Source organism: Cervus elaphus, chromosome 15 (genome assembly GCF_910594005.1).
Source record: "Cervus elaphus chromosome 15, mCerEla1.1, whole genome shotgun sequence".
Classification (NCBI taxonomy): domain Eukaryota; kingdom Metazoa; phylum Chordata; class Mammalia; order Artiodactyla; family Cervidae; genus Cervus; species Cervus elaphus.
In genome coordinates, this window is record NC_057829.1 from 38,938,326 (window position 1) to 38,954,787 (window position 16,462).

Here is a 16,462-nt window from a genome sequence, read left to right on the forward strand (position 1 = left end):
CTCCCTGATGGGGATACTGCTCTGGGTAGTAGAAGAGACAAGTTGGCTTATTGAGGGGAAATAACATGTGAGATGGGTTGATTATTTAGCACGAATAAGAGAAATTTAGGACTGACTGCTTAAAACTTTTTTTTTTTTAAATTTGGTAATTTCATACTCAGAAAAGTTACAAGAATAAGAATAATACAGAGACTGAGTAGTCTTTATCCAGTAGTCTTTATGTTGTTAATATTCTATGCTATTTGCTTATCATTTGCTCTCTCACATATGGACATAAATACATATATGTATACACATGTCTGTGTATGTGTATGTGTTCTTGCACGTGCCCACACGTGCTAAGCATTTGGGAGTAAGTTGCATATGTCATGTGTACGTGCTGAGGCGCTTCAGTTGTGTCACTCTGTGTGACACCATGGACTGTAACCCAGCAGGGTCCTCTGTCCATGGGCTTCTCCAGGCAAGAATACTGGAGGGGGCAAGAATAGTGAATATAAACTACTTCACTAAATTTTACATTGATACAATAATTTGATCTACCATTTGTATTCCAGTTTTAAAAAAATTGACTGAGTCTCTTTTATAGCTTTAACCCACTTCCACAGACTGCCTTTTAAAGAGCAGAGGATGAATCTTGAGAGATTTTTGGTAGCAGTTTTCTATTAAAGGTCTAAAGGAAATCATGGAGACTCAAGTTGGATTCCCCTTTTATTCTGCATCTTGTCTTTCCCCTGGTCTTTCTGTCTCAGAAAATGGCAGCACCATTAGAACAACCATAAGTTGTTCCATTTAATCTATCACCAAATGCTATGGCTCCTATCTCCCTGGTCACCTTGAACTCCTTCTGTCCATCTACTTCATCCTGCCACTCCATATTTCTCATCTGAATCCTTCCTGCCTAGCTTCTAAACTGATTTCCTGCTTCCATCTTTTCTCTCTTACTATTCATTCTCCACATAACAGCCAGAATAATCTTTTAGAAATGCAAATTGGATTGTGTCACTCTCTTGCTTATAACCTTGATTGGCTTTTCATTGCATCAGACTGCTAGCTCCTTTTGGGTAACAACTTAAATATTATCCCTCTAAGGTGTTTTCCTTGATGCCCAGTCTGCTCTTTTCTCCTATAGCATTTCACTGTTTTCCTTCATATGATTTATGATTCATAATTGTTTACTTGTGTGTTTTTTTTTTCTTTTTCTCTGTTTCCTACACCAGACTAATTGCAAAAACCGTAACAGTCATGTCTGTTCTGTCAACTTTTGTATACCTAGCACTTAGTATATTGCTAGGATCTTAGCAAGTCATTAATAAATATTTGAATACTCTAGTAAAAGGAAACCTGGGAGGTTTTACTGCCCACTCAGTGTAAGAGTCTGCACTGTCTCTGGCAAGTGATTATCTATCTTGTTTTTGAATGCATTAACTTGTTGAGTAAATTCTGACAGTTTGAAAAGTTTTCATTGTTTTGGACTGAAAAATACCTTTCTGTTATTTCCATCCACTGATCCTAGTTCTGCCTCTTTTTGGCTTAAACTACTTGACAACAGTAATAATACATTGTCTTGGTTTTGCTAGGCTAAAACATTTGTAAATGCTTTGTTTTTCATCTTGACATGATTCTTCACCCTTACACCAGGGTAGCTCTAAATAAAAGTAATTTTTGAAAGATAAATATACTCATAATTGGTACAGTAATTTGTGGTAAAATATAGCATATAAATTTGGTATAGTATATTGTAGCCATTAAAATAATAACTATAACTGTATATATATGGGGATTATTTATAAAATAATGATATTTAAAGAGTAGGAAAAAAGTAGAATATTAAATTGTTTCTAGATATTTATCATAGCTAACTTTGGCATACAGATGTAATTGAAAAGAGAAATAAAGTAATGAGAACAGGGGATTATTTATAAAATAATGATATTTAAAGAGTAGGAAAAAAAGTAGAATATTAAATTGTTTCTAGATATTTATCATAGCTGACTTTGGCATACAGATGTAATTGAAAAGAGAAATAAAGTAATGAGAACAGGGGATTATTTATAAAATAATGATATTTAAAGAGTAGGAAAAAAAGTAGAATATTAAATTGTTTTCTAGATATTTATCATAGCTGACTTTGGCATACAGATGTAATTGAAAAGAGAAATAAAGTAATGAGAACAGTTTTGTTAGGGTAGTAGAATTACAGGAAGACGTTTTTAAGAGTTAATAGTAATAGTTTAATAAAAAAGGATAGAATGTGCTGCTCATAATGTCATTCCAACTAGAGTTAATTCAGTTCAGTCGCTCAGTCGTGTCAACTTTTTGCAACCCCAATGACTGCAGCATGCCAGGCTTCCCTGTCACCAGCTCGTGGAGCTTACTCAAACTCATGTCCATCGAGGCAGTGATGCCATCCAACCGTCTCATCCTCTGTCATCCCCTTCTCCTCCTGCCTTCAATCTTTCCCAGCATCAGGGTCTTTTCTAGTGAGTCAGTTTGTCACATCAGGTGGCCAAAGTATTGGCGTTTCAGCTTCAGCGTCAGTTCTTCCAATGAATATTCAGGACTGATTTTCTTTAGGATTGACTGGTTAGATCTCCTTGCAGTCCAGGGGGCTCTCAAGAGTCTTCTCTAACACCACAGTTCAAAAGCATAGTATAAAATAATGATATTTAAAGAGTAGGAAAAAAAGTAGAATATTAAATTGTTTTCTAGATATTTATCATAGCTGACTTTGGCACTGAGTTCTTCGGTGCTCAGCTTTCTTTATATCCATACATGACTACTGGAAAAACCATAGCTTTGACTAGACGGACCTTTGTCAGCAAAGTAATGTCTCGGCTTTTTCTTATGCTGTCTAGGTTGGTCATAGCTTTTCTTCCAAGGAGCAAGTGTCTTTTAATTTCATGGCTGCAGTCACCATCTGCAGTGACTTTGGAGACCCCCAATATGTAGTCTCTCACTATTTCCATTGTTTCCCCATCAATTTTCCATGAAGTGATGGGACCGGATGGCATAATCTTAGTTTTCTGAATGTTGAGTGTTAAGGCAACTTACTCACTCTCTTCTTTAAGAGGCTTTTTAGTTCTTTGCTTTCTGCCATCAGGGTGGTGTCATCTGCATATCTGAGGTTATTGATATTTCTCATGGCAATCTTGATTTCAGCTTGGGCTTCATCCAGCCTGGCATTTCGCATGATGTACTCTGCATTTAAGTTAAATAAGCAGGGTGAGAATATGCAGCCTTGACATGCTCCTTTCCTGATTTGGAAACAGTCTGTTGTTCCATGTCCAGTTCTAACTGTTGCTTCTTTACCAGCATACAGATTTCTCAGGAGGCAGGTCAGATGGTCTGGTATTTCCATCTCTTGAAGAATTTTCCACAGTTTGTTGTGATTTGCACAGTCAAAGGCTTTGGTGTAGTCAATAAAGCAGAAGTAGATGTTTTCCTGGAACTCTCTTGCTCTTTCGATGATCCAGCAGATGTTGGCAATTTGATCTCTGGTTTCTCTGCCTGTTCTAACTCCAGCTTGAACTTCTGGAAGTTCACGGTACACATACTGTTGAAGCCTGGCTTGGAGAATTTTGAGCATTACTTTGCTAGTGTGTGAGATGAGTGCAATTATGTGGTAGTTTGAATATTCTTTGGTATTGCCTTTCTTTGGGATTGGAATGAAAACTGACCTTTTCTAGTCCTGTGGCCACTGTTGAGTTTTCCAGCTTTGCTGGAGTATTGAGTGCAGCACTTTCATAGTATCATCTTTTAGGATTTGAACTAGTTCATCTGGAATTCCATCACCCCCATTAGCTTTGTTTGTAGTGGTGCTTCCTAAGGCCCACTTGACTTCGCATTCCAGGTTGTCTAGCTCTAGGTGAGTGATGACACCATCGTGGTTATCTGGGTCCTGAAGATGTTTTTTGTATAGTTCTTCTGTGTATTATTGCCACTTCTTAATACCTTCTGCTTCTGTTAGGTCCATACCATTTCTGTCCTTTATTGTGCCCATCTTTGCATGAAATGTTCCCTTGGTATCTCTAATTTTCTTGAAGAGATCTCTAGTCTTTCTCATTCTATTGTTTTCCTCTATTTCTTTGCAGTGATCAGTGAGGAAGCCTTTCTTATCTTTCCGTGCTGTTCTTTGGAACTCTGCATTCAAATGGATGGACTCAATCTTTGCTTTTCTCCTTTTTCTTTAGCTTCTCTTCTTTTCTCAGCTATTTGTAAGACCTCCTCAGACAACCATTTTGCCTTTTTGCATTTCTTTTTCTTGGGGGTCATCTTGATCCCTGCCTCCTATACAATGTCACGAACCTCTGTCCATAGTTCTTCAGACACTCCATCAGATCTAATCCCTTGAATCTATTTGTCACTTCCACTCTATAATTGTGACAGATTTGATTTAGGTCATACCTGAATAATCTAGTGCTTTTCCCTACTTTCTTCAATTTAAGTCTGAATTTGTCAATAAGGAGTTCATGGTCTGAGCCACAATCAGTTCCTGGTCTTGTATTTGCTGACTGTATAGAGCTTCTCCACCTTTGGCTGCAAGGAATATAGTCAGTCTGATTTTGGTATTGGCCATCTTGTGATGTCCATGTGTAGAGTCTTCTCTTGTGTTGTTGGAAGAGGGTGTTTGCTATGACCAGTGTGTTCTCTTGGCAAAACTCTATTAGCCTTTGCCCGCTTCTGTACTCCAAGACCAAATTTTCCTGTTATTCCAAGTGTTTCTTGACTCCTTACTTTTGCATTCCAGTCCCCTATAATGAAAAGGACATCTTTTTTGGGTGTTAGTTCTAGAAGGTCTTGTAGGTCTTCATAGAACTGTTCAACTTCAGCTTCTTCCACATTACTGGTCAGGGCATAGATGTGGATTACCATGATATTGAATGGTTTGCTTTGGGAATGAACAGAGATCCTTCTGTCACTTTTGAGATTGCATCCAAGTACTGCATTTTGGAGTCTTGTTGACTACAGTGGCTACTCCATTTCTCCTAAGGGATTCTTGCCCACAGTAGTAGATATAATGGTCATGAGTTAAATTCACCCATTCCAGTCCATTTTAGTTCACTGCTTCCTAAAATGTCAACGTTCACTCTCACCATCTCCTGTTTGACCACTTCCAATTTGCCTTGATTCATGGACCTGACATTCAGGTTCCTATGCAGTATTGCACTTTACAGCATCAGACTTTACTTCCATCACCAGTCACATCCACAACTGGGTGTTTTCTTGCTTTGGCTATTTCTCATCCTTTCTTTCTGGAGTTACTTCTCCACTGATCTCCAGTAGCATATTGGGCACCTAACCAACCTGGGGAATTCATGTTTCTGTGTCCTATCTTTTTCCCATTTCATGCTGTTCACGGGGTTCTCAAGGCAGGAATACTGAAGTGGTTTGCCATTCCCTTCTCCAGTGGACCACATTTTGTCAGAACTTTTCACCATGGCCTGTCAGTCTTGGGTGGCCCTACGCTGCATGGCTCGTAGTTTCGTTGAATTGCAGGAGGCTATGGTCCATGTAATCAGTTTGGTCAGTTTTCTGTGATTGTGGGTTCCATTCTGTCTGCCCTCTGATGGAGAAGAATAAGAGGCTTATGGAAGTTTACTGATGGGAGAGACTGACTGAGGGGGAAACTCTATTGTTCTGATGGGTGGGGCCATGCTCAGTAAATCTTTAATCCAATTTTCTGTTGTTCTGTCAGTGTTGTTTGACCTGAGGCCAAACTATGGTGGAGGTAATGAAGATAATGATGACCTCCTTCAAAAGGTCCCTTGCAGGCACTGCTTCAGGCCACTGCTGAACCCCACCTCCACCAGAGACTCTGGACACTCACGGGCAAGTCTGGAGCAGTCTCTTTGGGGTCACTGCTCCTTTCTCCTGGGTCCTGATGCATACCAGGTTTTGTTTGTGCCCTCTAAGAGTCTATTTCCCCAGTCCTGTGTAAGCTCTGGTGGGTCTATGTTGGGTTAATGGCGACCTCCTCCAAGAGGGCTTATGCCATACCCAGGTCTGCTGCACCCAGAGTCCCGGCCCCTGTGGCAGACCACTGCTGACCCTTACCTCCCCAGGCTACACTCAGACACAGTTCTGTCTCAGTCTCTGTGGGTTCTCTGGGTCCTGGTGCACACAAGTTGTCTGAGCCGTCTGAGGATCTCTGGCGCGTGTGGGGTTTGATTCTAAATGTGATTTCACCCCTCCTGCCATCTTGCTGGGGCTTTTCCTTTGCCCTTGGACATAAGTTATCTTTTTTTGGTGGGATCCAACATTCTCTTGTCAATGGTTGGTCAGCAGTGAGTTGTAATTTTTTAGTTCCTGCAGGAAAAGATGAGGACACATCCTTCTACTTTGCCATCTACAAAAAGCAGCCCAGAAAGCCAGCTTCCTAAGTTAGAGTTAATAGTTTGCATTAACTCTTCTGATTTATGTAGTGCATTTCTTTTAGTGGTCTTCCCTGGTGGCTCAGAGGTTAAAGTGTCTGCCTCTAGTGCGGGAGACCCAGGTTTGATCCCTGGATCGGGAAGATCCCCTGGAGAAGGAAGTGGCAACCCACTCCAGTATTCGTGCCTGGAGAATCCCATGGACGGAGGAGCCTGGTAGGCTACAGTCCACGGGGTCACAAAGAGTTTGACTGGACTGAGCGACTTCATTTTCTTTTAGTGCAGTCTAAGATTACCTGTTGTATGGCTTTATCACATTGTTAACCCTTTTGAGCACATCAACTGAAATTGCTAAAGTTAAACTAAGGCCCAACTTTTATTTCCTTGAGATATAAACACATTTTAATTTTTCTGCAGTAATGTATTAAATTGGCTTAGAGACTTGAGATAGTTTGAATGACTGAGATTGGTGGGTATTCTTTCCTGTCTAAATTGTTTCTTGAAGGTACCAAGACAGACTGCTAGTACATTATTTGACTTTTTCCTATCAATACTATAATTCCTACTTTCCTGAAATAGGATACTATTTTGATATTACTTTCAGCTAAAACTAATAATTAGGTGGTAATTATAATAAAAGTTTAGAAAGCTTTTTTTTCCTGAGAAAAATCTTATGTAACTAACATATTTGAAAGTAGACTTAAAAATAAATGCATACTTTGTTTTTACAGAGACATGTCTTAGAATTGAATTATAGTAGTGTCCAAACTTCAAGATGTTTATTTGAATACTTAGAAAGCTGTTTTCTTATAAAACATTATTTTATGTTTGTACAACCCAAAATAATAGACAGTATCACCATTGGCTGTTAGTAGTTAAATTCAGAAAGTAAAATTGATTGAAATTATTCTTTTGAATTAATATGTGAAAAGAATCAAGTTTTATTAGATGAACATTAAGGACATTTAAAGAGAATGAGGGAACTGACAAAGGATTAATTTCCAACATACACAAGCAGCTCATACAATCCAATACCAGAAAAACAAACAACTCAGTCAAAAAGTGGGCAAAAGACCTAAACAGACATTTCTCCAAAGAAGACATACAGGTGGCTAATAAACACATGAAAAGATGTCCAACACTGCTCATTATTAGAGAAATGCTAATCAAAAACTACAATGAGATATCACCTCACACCGATCAGAATGGCTATCATCAAAAAATCCACAAACAACAAATGCTGGAGAGGGTGTGGAGAAAAGGGAACCCTCTTGTACTGCTGGTAGGAATGTAAATTGATACAGCCACTGTGGAAGACAGTATGGAGATTCCTTAAGGAGCTAGGAATAAAACTATCATATGACCCAGCAATACCACTTCTAGGCATACACTCTTGAGGAAAACAAAACTGAAAAAGACACATGTACCTCGGTGTTCATTGCAGCACTATTTACAATAGCTAGGAAATGGAAGTAACCTAGATGTCCATCCACAGATGAATGGGTAAACTTTTTGACCAACCCAATATAGTTCTTTACATTGGCCACCATGTGACAATGACAATGTCTACTCAGGTCTGGGGAAAGGGGAAGTATGAGGGGAGCAGTTCTCTGGATGACTGACAGCCAGTATGTGAAGTTTTATGTATATGCAAAAGTTTGTTGGTAGGGTCTTTACATTTTAAAAGTTTCTAAGACGTTGCAGTGGAATGTTTTATTCTTGTGTATTTTAACATATAATGTTCAGAACATTTTACATGCTGCACACACACACAGATACGCATAACTGAAACTATAGTGTCATGAAATACTTCCATGATGCATGATGCCTTCTGCTCTTTTCTGTTCTATTCTTATTGTTGAGTCTATAGCGAGGGCATCGATTAAGTAGAAAAAAACTGCTTTAGGACTATAATAAATCTATAATTTCTAAAATTTAATATAAAGATGACTCTGAAATGTTGCAAAATTAATTTAAAAAAATCTAGCTGAGCTTTATAAAAACTGCTGAAGCTGTAACTATCTTGGGTTCTACATTGATTTTCCTTATATGAGACACTTACAAAACAAAAATGTTTACATAAAATAATTACATTTTATAGTACTATTTCAGGTGTTAAAAACATTGCAGGCATGTTTCTTGGTCTAAATCCGCTGAATGTGACATGCCTCATTTCTTTGACCTGACAAATAAGACCATTACTACCCACAAATGGTATCACTCCATAGGAAGAGTCTGTCACCATTTTACAGTCTTTTTCTGCCTTAGTCTTTCATCAGCAGCTTGATTATAGAATTCAGATAAACCCTTTTGAGGTTATCTGCAACTTCTGTCTTCCTTTGCTGGCATTTTCCCTCACAGTGGTCCATTCCAGTATTATTTTGCTGTTGTTCAGTCGCTAAGTTGTGTCAGGCTCTTTGAGACCCCGTGGATTTTGTAATTCATCCCAAACAACAATTGTTTTTCACCTTCAGACAGTTTTGATTTTTATTTCTCAATTATATCAGTGTGAATTTCTATTTGCTGTTTTTCTCCTTTAGTAATCATTGCCTACTTGTATTTGTATTCTCTTCCAACATCTCTTTGCCTTTTATTTATTCTTTAATAAGTTTTAGATTTCCCTGAAGTTCACCTACTACTTCTTGGCAAAAACATGTCTTCTTTCATCTGTCTTGTCTCACTTAAAATTTCCCAGTTGTCATTTTATAACTTCATTTTTCTTTATTTGTTCCTTAATTTCCTTTTAATGATCAAGCTGACTGGCTTCCAGTTCATTATCTCTCCTTTTACTTAAGATTTCTTCCCCAACTGCTTTTAGAATTTCTTTCTGCATCATTTGAATCAGACAGTTCAATTTCCAGTGCTCTAATGGCATGTTCCTGTATAGAGAATTGCTTTTCATTTTCCTGTCTTGGTTTCTTAGCCAGCTCTGATACCTTTAGGTGGTGAGAAGTATTTCTTAGACTTAAGTACAAGTGTTGAGTTCAGCCTATCAGTCATGTCTGACTCTTTGTGACCCCATGGACTGCAGCATGCCAGGCTTCCCTGTCCATCACCAACTCCCAGAGCTTGCTCAAACTCTTGTCTATTGAGTTGGTGATGCCATCCAACCATCTTGTCCTCTGTCGTCCCCTTCTCCTGCCTTCAATCTTTCCTAGCACCAGGAGCTTTTGTAATGAATCAGTTCTCATCAGGTGGCCAAATTATTGGAGCTTCATCTTCAGTCCTTCCAATGAATATTCAGGACTGATTTCTTTTTAGGTTGGACTGGTTTGATCTCCTTGCAGTCCAAAGGACTCTAAAGAGTCTTCTCTAACACCGCAGTTCAAAAGCATCAATTCTTTGGTGCTCAGCTTTCTTTATAGTCCAACTCTCACATCCATACATGACTACTGGAAAAACCATAGCTTTGACTAGATGACCCTTTGTCCAAAACTAGAAAAAACCCAAACTATTACCTTTATATTCTCTCAAGTTATTGCCTTTTTCTTTCTAGTCTTTGAAAGAATGGGTCACATTTCCTGACTCCATTTCTTTATCTTTTATTTACTCTTGAGATTTCTATAGTTAGTTTTCTGTGCCTCATCGTATCCCCTGAACCTCCTCTGGCAAAGGTGACCAAATTTGCAAACTGCCAAGGGGTGATCATTCATTTCAGTATTTAGTTTTTCTTTGCTTATCTGTGAAATTTGACACTCCTGCCTTGTTATCATTTTCAGATTCTCTTCCAGTTCTTTTCTTTGCTCTGGATTATGCGTCCTCAGCTGCCTTTTTGTTCTTGCTGTTGTTTTCCTCTCCGTTTCTTAAATGCTGGTGATACCGTGGACTGTGCCCTCAGTCTTTTTTTCCTTTTCTACATTTTCCCCAGGTGACCTCACCTGTTGCTGGTGGAACATTGACAGTTATCTCTACAGCCACAAATCCCAGATCTTCATCTCTCATTTGGACCTTGCCCTTGCATTTCATACTCCTTTCCATGGCTAGTAAACACCCCTACTAGCACCCTCTGTAGGTCCCTCAAGGTCAGCTTGGCATGCTAAGTTCATGGTCTGTTTCCCCATGTATATATAATACTTGCCTTCAATTAAAGGTACCACCCTCTGTTCAGCCAGACAGACCTGGAATCCTGAATCCTTTCCTCTCTACATCTAATCAGTCAATCAGTTATTCATCCATTTCCATCTCCTATACCTAGTCAGTCAGTCAATTATTCATTAAATATTGTGCTCTCATTTTGTGTCTACAATTGTGATAAAGTTCTCAAAATTCAGTATTGCTGCTGATAAGTCACTTCAGTTGTGTCTGACTCTGTGCGACCCCATAGACGGCAGCCCACCAGGCTCCCCCGTCCCTGGGATTCTCCAGGCAAGAACACTGGAGTGGGTTGCCATTTCCTTCTCCAATGCATGAAAGTGAAAAATGAAACTGAAGTCGCTCAGTCATGTCTCACTCTTAGTGACCCCATGGACTGCAGCCTACCAGGCTCCTCCGTCCATGGGATTTTCCAGGCAAGAGTACTGGAGTGGGGTGCTCAGTATTGCTAATATCTTTTTTATTTGTACCTTTCCCCCTAACCTTTTTGCTAGAATTGTTGCCATCTTTCTTAGTTAAAACCTCTTATTCTGTCTCCCTTCTTTGATCCAAACTTCATACTGAAATCAGAGTCAGTTTTCAAAATTCAGATCAGATCATTGTTGTTTTCTGGCTTAAAACCCTTTGACTTCCTAACTGCCCATAAAGTGAAAGTGAAAGTGAAGTCGCTCAGTCGTGTCCGAACTCGTAGCAACCCCATGGACTGCAGCCTACCAGGCTTCTCCGTCCATGGGATTTTCCAGTTCAGATTCTTAATATGGCATTTAAAGCCTTTCACAGATTGTATTTTCCCCATTCACCTTCTCTTTTTTCCTGTGGCATCTTTGAACCCTGTTCACTACCCTTGTTTAATAAGTTTCCTGAATGTGCCATGCTGGTTCTTTGCTTTTGTTTATGCTCCTAGGCTGTATTGGTTCTCATATTAAGTGTCTTTTTATTATTTTCTATGTATCATTCGAGATTCACCTCAAGCATTGACTTCCTCTATGACACCACTTGTGAAAAGCCCTTCTGCCAATTAAGTGCTTTTTTTTTTGTGCCCTCATGGTATGCTCTCCTGTAGCAATTATAGTACTTTGTTGCCTTTTTCTTGTCTGTATGTCTTTTCTCTGTATTGGAATGTCTGTTGTATCTACAGCCTCTAGCACAGCCTGATTGGTAGTCTGTTTCAGTGAAAGTGAAGTCGCTCAGTTGTGTCCTACTCTTTGTGACCCCATGGGCTGTAGCCCACCAGGCTCCTCTGTACGTGGAATTTTCCAGGCAAGAATACCGGAGTGGGTTGCCACTGGGGATCTTCCCGACCCAGGGATCGAACGTGGGTCTCCCACATTGCAGGCAGACACTTTACCATCTGAGCCACCAGGAAAGTCTTTAAAAAGGCTTTCAAAACATGTTTGATGACTGAATTAATGTGTTCTAAGTTATTGCCATGATGAAAACTTTCCTTCCTTTGCCAGAGCATAAGCTCCTCCTGGCAGGCATTATATCTTAACCTATATACCTTATCTTGTCTCATTGATGCTTAATAAAAATGTGTTGTAGTAATCTGAGGTGGAGGTATGCAGTGATATATGTGGGGCTTGAGTTGTGTTAGTCCTAAGCTCAATAAGATTGCTCTTATATTCACTGGTCCTTATGTCTTATCTCATAATCAACTTATAGATGCAAATACTGTACCTAACCTTAATCATTCTGATTTTTGCCAAATCAAGAAAATTTGGAGTGCCAATACCTCAGGGGATTGATTAAATGCTGTTAACTAGCTTGAGGATTTTTACTTTTTAAAAATGTTAAAGGAGTTCCCTGCTAGTCCAGTGGTCAGGACTTCGCGCTTCCACTGCAGGGAATGTGGGCTTGATCCCTGGTTGGAGAACTAAGATCCAACAAGCGGCCAAAAGAAAAAAAAAAAGTTAAAATATGACTATCCTAGTTCTATTAAAAATTTTAGAGTAATTATCTCAAATACTTTGTAATTAAGTCACAAAAAGAGTCAGCATTTAAAGAGTACAGTCAGACTAAGACTGATTGTGTCATCCCATTTCTTCTGTAATTTATATATTTATTTATTTATTTTTGTAATTTTTTTAAAATGAAGTTTTAGGCCAAAAGTTACAGGTTCCTTGGAAAAAACCAAAAAGTTAGGTGTACATGGGTATGGATAGGGAATGAGATTCCAAACTGGAATAAATTCTTAAGAAGAAATCTATCAAGGAAGAGATTGGCTTCTTTACTGGGTTTAATAACGAAGTGTGGTTTGAGGAGGGGTGGAGAAAAAAGCTAGTGTCATGAATTTGGGTACCTGTTCTACCTAGGAAAATAGGAGTTTATAAATAGAAGCTTACATTTGTGCCACGTTGTATGTTTTATACACATAGATGTTTATATTGTTGATTTGAGGTAAAACTAACACAGTTCTCAGAAAGTCACTGTTAAGGAATATGCTTTTCTTGCTTTCAACCTGCATTTATAAAATGCCAGTTATGTGCCAGCCACTTAATTTCCTCACTAAGACCACAGTGAGGAAACAAATGAGTGAAAGGCATAGTTTGTATTCTCAAAGAACTTGGTCTCCAGTGAAGGGAACATAAAGCTGGAGTGGTCTGAGGAATGCTTCTTGGCTTGTTGATAAGAAGTAGGAGTCCACCTTCATTTGGATACCCTATGCAGTTATTGAGTTTTATCTGAACTAAATAGTAAAATTTGGAGAGAGAACTTTTGTGGTTTGGCCAAAGGAGCTTGCAGTTAGTTCTTTACCTACTAGTATTCTCTTTGTTCCTTAAATTTAAGTTTCAGGAAGTAATATACTTAGTATCTACATTTAATAACATCATTTAATGTTCTTAAACCACAAATTCATTTTGAGACTTTGAATCCCAAGTTGCTTTGATCCCCATCTACCTGAGAAAAAGTTGTAACTTGAGGACAGAAGGTTCAGCTTGACTTAAAAAACTGTGGAGTTTTGTGTTGAGCTTGGTGTGCACTCTTCAAAGCCATGAAGAAGCTGGAATGAAGTTGTATTGTTTTAAACCTTTATTTTTGAGGATGCCATTTTTGCTTATTTAATTGCTGTAATCAAGTCTTTGAATCAACTTGACATAGATGACAGCCAGAAAAAAACAAGGGAGAAGGGGATTTGGTTGAGTGACACAAGGTAAAAAAAAAAATTCTTTTTAAAAATTAAGATGTAGTTATCTGAATGTGAAAGCAAGTTTCCAGAGTTGACTGGTAGGGGCATGTAGTCATCAGCATTGTTGTTCAGTTAATTGCTCTTGGACCCTGGAATGAATTTATGCCTATGTAAAAGCTCTGAAATGCATTCAAATTCATACCTTCTAAAAAGCTACTTGAAAAACTAAAAAAAGAATTTGAGTAGGTGGTTCCTCAGATGATAGGGTAATGGATATGAAAGGAATTTGAAAAAGTGAAAGCTCTTACTTGTTTCTCTCTCTGCAAAAACTTTGATCATTACCTGCATTCTTTGCGGTCTTCATGCTTCTCCTCTAACCTCCGCTGTCCGGTGCCTTCACTCTTGTCTCAAGCTATCAGTAGACTTAGAATACTTCATTCCTTTGTCTGGAAGGCAGTCTGCATGGATCCTGAAGTCAGGTGGACTTGAACCTGAATTCTCTTCAGTAATTTATGAACTTGTGACTTTGGACAAGTGTTTCAGCTTTTCTGAATCTTGGTTTATCTATTTAAAATAGGATGAAATCTACCACCTTATATTAGGAAGATTAAGCAATTAACAGGGACAAAGTGATAAGGATGATACCTGTCATATAAGTGCTCAGTAATATTAGCTCCTTCTTTTCCCCTCTTATCCAATTGTGGATTCCTTGTGAAAGCAAAAAACTTTGATTTGCAATTTTTTAAATTAGGAATTTATAAGTAGTTTCGGGAATTCTTTTAAATGTGATTTGTTGTTCAGTTGCCCAGTTGTGTCTGACTGTTTGCGACAACATGGACTACAGCATGCCAGGCCTCTCTGTCTCTCACCATCTCCCAAAGTTTGCCCAAGTTCATGTCCGCTTCATTGGTGATGCCATCCAGCCATTTCATTCTTTGATGCCCTCTTCTCTTTCTGCCCCCAATCTTGCCCAGCATCATGGACTTTTCCATTGAGTCAGCTGTTTGCATCAGATGACCAAAATACTGCAGTTTCAACTTCAGCATCAGTCCTTCCAACGAGTATTCAGGGTTGATTTCTCTTAAGACTGACTGGTTTGATCTCCTTGCTGTCCAGGGGACTCTCAGGAGTCTTCTACAGCACCAAAGTTTGAAGGCATCAATTCTTTGGTGCTCTGCCTTCTTTACAGTCCAGTTCTCACAACCATATGTGACCACTGGGAAGACCATAGCCTTGACTATATGGACCTTTGTCGGCAGAGTAATGTCTCTGCTTTTCAACACACAGTTCAGGTTTGTCATAGCTTTCCTGTCAAGAAGCAAATGTCTCTGATTTCATGGCTGTAGTCACCATCCACAGTGATTTTAGAGCCCAAGGAGAGGAAATCTGTTACTACGTCCACCTTTTCCCCCTCTATTTGCCTTGAAGTAATGGGTCCGGATGCCATGATCTTAGTTTTTTTAATGTTTGATTTTAAGCCGGCTTTTTCACTCCCCTCCTTCACCCTCATTAAGAGACTCTTTAGTTCTTCTTTGCTTTCTGCCATTAGAGTGGTATCAGCCATGTATCTGAGTTTGTTGATATTTCTCCCGCTTATCTTTTTTTTTGCTTTAATGCATTTTATTTTTAATTTATTTATTTTATAATTGAAGGATAATTGCTTTATAGAATTTTGTTGTTTTCTGCCAGATATCAACATGAATCTCATTTACCTTGATTCCAGCTTGTAACTCATCCAGCCCGGCATTTCTCATGATGTGCTCAACATAGATTAAACAAACAGGGTGACAGCAGACAGCCCTGTTGTACTGCTGTCTCAGTCTTGAACCAATCAGTTGTTCCATACAGGATTCTAACTGTTGCTTCTTGACCCACATACAGGTTTCTGCCATACAGAATTACCATACTTTAAATGTATTATACTTAAGAAAAGATTACTCTTATGGAAAGTAACTCAGAAAATCTCAGGCATTTCCAAATCCTGTACCATGAATTATTCTTAGTTCAACATTAAATTAAAACTCAAAGACAACTGTTAAGTATTTCAGAGATTATATCATTAGATTGTGTAGCCAATATGTACTTTTTCAAATCGTTATGACTGCCTTTTTAAATTGCTTAACGGGGACTGCGTATCAGGTAAAGTGTATCAAAGACATCACAGCTCCTAAAGTGAAGCCGACTCACAATGTCTGCTTCAAAGTTATAAACAAATATAGGAGAGAGTTTCATGAATATTTGAAGACCAGAAGTTAGCTTATCAACAAGTGAAGTGATGGCATTCATAATGCAAGCAAATAAGGAAACTTTACAGCTGAGCTGTCAGATTAGCTTTGGAGAAGGCAGTAGCACCCCACTCCAGTACCCTTGCCTGGAAAATCCCATGGATGGCGCAGCCTGGTAGGCTGCAGTCCATGGGGCCGCTGAGAGTCGGACCCGCTGAGCGACTTCACTTTCACTTTTCACTTTCATGTATTGGAGAAGGAAATGGCAACCCACTCCAGTGTTCTTGCCTGGAGAATCCCAGGGTTGGGGGAGCCTGGTGGGCTGTCATCTGTGGGGTTGCACAGAGTTGGACATGACTGAAGTGACTTAGCAGCTTAGCAGCAGATTAGCTTTGTCTTCAGAAAGACCACGGTCCAAGATGATTGATATCATTTATGTTGCAATTATTTGTGCTTTTAGAAATCAATAAATATTCTTGGTAGGAAGTAGTACATTCAGGTTCTAATCCTTTTTTTCCCCCAAGTGGAAGCACCCTAAACATTCTGTAGTAACAGTGTCTTTCTTGTGGACTTGTGCCTGTCAGTTATTAATTCTTAAGATGTTCTTGGGAGATAACATATATTACCCTTATTTCCGACTGCCAAGT

General features: G+C 38.9%; 1 protein-coding gene across 6 annotated transcripts in view; it reads left to right on the plus strand.

The window, feature by feature from the left end:
* CCSER2 (coiled-coil serine rich protein 2) overlaps nucleotides 1–16,462 on the plus strand; it is a 161,704-nt gene that overhangs the window by 17,199 nt on the left and 128,043 nt on the right. The window lies entirely within an intron of this gene.